Below are 3,523 nucleotides of genomic sequence, written 5' to 3' on the forward strand. Positions count from 1 at the left end.
TTCTAGAATCTAGATTTCATCATCAAAACCAAACCTTAGATATCAACAACTAATCATAATCATAGCATTTTAAATCTAGGGTTTCTAGTATCTTATATAATCTCGACTAGGGTTTTGTCGTAAACCTTAGATATAATCATCAAAAAATTAATATTAGATATACAGCAATTGTACTAGGATAGGGGTTCAATCATAGAGAAACATATACACCTAGGGTTTCATTCCTAGGATTTCATATCAATTATTACAAGGGATTTGTCATAACCCTAAATAGCTAGGGTTTCCTCATATGTTCTAGATGTCATCAACATACCCTAAGCTTCAAAAGGCTAGGGTTTTATAGTGACCCTTAAAGGTTAGGGTTTTACCAAATTGAACAAAAGGTGGAGAGTACGACAAAGGATAATTTACTCTAAAGATCAATCACCCTAAAATCTTCATGATTCTATAACAAAACCTTAGACATATAAAGCAAACTTTAAGGACAAAATGATCGTACCTTCTTATATAAAGAAGACTTGCTACAAATCTTGTAGACTTAAACATACCTTGAGTTACTTCTTTCACAAACCTTGTACGGCTTCTTTGCAACAATGTTTCTCAAGTCTTCGTTTTGGAGGTTACCTCTAACCACAATCCTTTCTTCTTTAGAGTATACTTGCAATCCTACTTCCAAAGAAAACACAAGGAAAGGATTATAATCAAGCATTAAAAATAAAGTTAAATATGTATATAGGGAATCAACGAAATGATGAAAGAAAAAAGGAATACTTATCTCTTTGTGAAAAGGTGGAAACTCCCTCTTGATAAGGGATAATATTCAAAGTCCTCAATTTTGGTATTCTTTGGTGAAGCTTCATCAACTATAGCTTGGTCTTGTTACCGCCTAAACTACCAGGGGAACTAAAGGGAAAATGCTAGGCCAAGGGCAATAAATGGAGACTTAGCCCACTATCACCTCAGCTAAGGCTCCCTTCTATTTACGGACTTTCACCGATGGGAGGAGACTCAGTATGTTATGGAGTCATCGATGAAGGATAAGTCAATGAATTAAGTAGGGGATGAGACGAGGCAACCCTGGGTCACATGTTGGGGTACAAGGGTAGCTAATAAGAGGGAAGCCCACACTTGGGTTTATAATGTATAGGATGGGGCAACCGTGGTACATGAGGTGCCCGGGCCTTGATTTTTCCACCCTTCTTTATATGCCTTTTGTCTTTTTATGATTTTCTTTGATTAATTATTCGGGGCTGAAGGGGTAAGAGCATGATGTGTAAAATATAGCAGTGAATATCCCCTTTTGAAGTGCGATGGTTCATTGCCCACCAGGGGTTGGGACAATCATGGGTTCCTATATGATGGAGGAGGTTCATAGAACCTATAGGAACCAGGGTAAAGGCCATGATGATGGGGTAGAGCTCATGTATTGACTTTTTTCCCACGTGCTAAATGTGTTTGCCCCAACCATCTTTTGCATTTTGTGGTACATTTTCCTGTTGAATGTGGCCATATATGCTTTTATCTTTCTTTTTAGCTACATCAACCTTTGGGCTTCATTCCAAGCCATGACCCAAGATTATGATTTGGAAAGAAGCCATTTAAGATGAGAGATTCAAAACAGACTTAATGGGCTCAGCTTGTCATCTATCCCTCCTTCTAGCACCACATGTTGACTGTGTGGAAATACGCCAATAAAGGGGGTCTTCTTGATATGAAGTCCAACTAGACCTCACATTGTTTGGAGTAGGAGCCCATATGGATAATAGGCCCGACCACAACTATTCTTAGGGATTTTCCTTGGTTGTAATTATCAACATAAGAGATTATACAAACAATATTTGAAACAAGCAAGTTGACATTGTGAGGCATACAATTGCAATGTATATAAGGTACTTTCACGGAAGGGAAAAGAGAGAGTGAGCCTCTAGAATAAAAGTAATAGTATTATCCTAAAAGAGACACACAAGAGCATGGAAAGAATCATTGATTAACCTGCAAAGTAGTTCACAAGATAACAACGATCATAAAAGCAAGTAACAACACGCATTCAACAAGATGCATACCAAATCCAACGAAATAGTTTGTTTTCCTTAGTATGTGTTAACATAAACGTGCACCGCAAACAAAGAAATAATAGTCTCACAATCATTCATGAAAGATGCATGAAAGTGCGTCAGCTCCAAGTGCTTCATATATTAATTGAATGTCCCAAGATATATTATTACAATGATGCAACACTAGCCCCAATAGTGGAACATTAAGACACCACTTGCTCCTTCAAAGAAGTATCCTCTCCTATGCCAAACTAGAGAAGCCAAGGTGATAAGTCTAAAGTCTTTGAGCTATGAGGGTGCATATATAACAAATGAGATGAATCTCCACCTCCCTTGTGACTCTTGACCTCCCCTTATGATTGTTGAGCTCCCATGTGACTTTTTGAATTCCTATGTAACCTTTGAACTTCTATATGCATTTAGAACTTTCTAGTGAATTTTCAGATTCCATGTGGGACCCTTGTGCTTCCACATATTTTACATTTTTTAATATTTTGGAAATTACATAGTTAAATTCCACAAATAATGTGGCAAAAATACATTGACCACATGACTTTTGTGATGACACTTTGATAAGCCATGACTTGGCGATGATAACATAAGACTTTATAGTGCATAAAGGCCAAGATCTTTCTCCTTGTATTCAACTCTTCATGATTGATCTTTAGGGTGCATCATCTTCATCCTCCAAATGATATGATTGTAGTACTAGAGCCTTTTATGTCATATCGGTCTCCATCCATCTATCATGGTCCAAGCTTCCTCTATTCTTGCATGATAGTATCTTTGTGACTTGTCTCCACAGGTGTCCTTCTTGTAACCTCTCTTACTGACTTCCTTCAGCATCATTTTTCCATGATAGGATGATAATACCTGCAAATGAAAGTCACTCATGAAAAGACAACATCAGTCCAAAAACCATCTATTCTACCTCTTCATGCCCATAGAAAGTGTTGGTTGTGATGGATATGTGCAAGGTCTAAGAGGGTGAGGCTTCCTTAGGCGCATTGCGTAATTGTAAGAGATAAGGATTCATAGATTTTGCACTAGAAATGCGCAATGCGCTAGGGCGAGAGGAAGAGACTAGCATGTGTGTGAAGTACAATAGGAAGTGACTGGGATCCTAGGAATTGAAGTTTCCCAAGAGAGAGGGGAGTCAAGGAATTGCACAATTTTCTATTACAAGGGTCTCCACGTTATTCACTACCCACTAGAGTTGTGCACTATGTAGTGTAGGAGAGGATTGATAGAGCTTCTACATAGTGGGGAAAGTTCAAGAGACAAGGGTTGAGTGATTGTTGACTGTGATTGCGCAATTCGTAGTGATGGAAGAGGAGGCTCAAAGGACTGTGTAGTTTTCCTCGACATTGAACCAGAGGAAGCTCCATAGTCCACTACAACTACTCCATGTACAATGAGAGGCAAGCAGAAGTCAGTATTGGGCGCAGTGAGAAAGTGTAAGCATGAGT

Source organism: Pinus tabuliformis, chromosome 2_2, assembly GCF_031772625.1.
Source record: "Pinus tabuliformis cultivar Carrire ecotype Pingquan chromosome 2_2, CPIR1, whole genome shotgun sequence".
Taxonomy (NCBI): Eukaryota; Viridiplantae; Streptophyta; class Pinopsida; order Pinales; family Pinaceae; genus Pinus; species Pinus tabuliformis.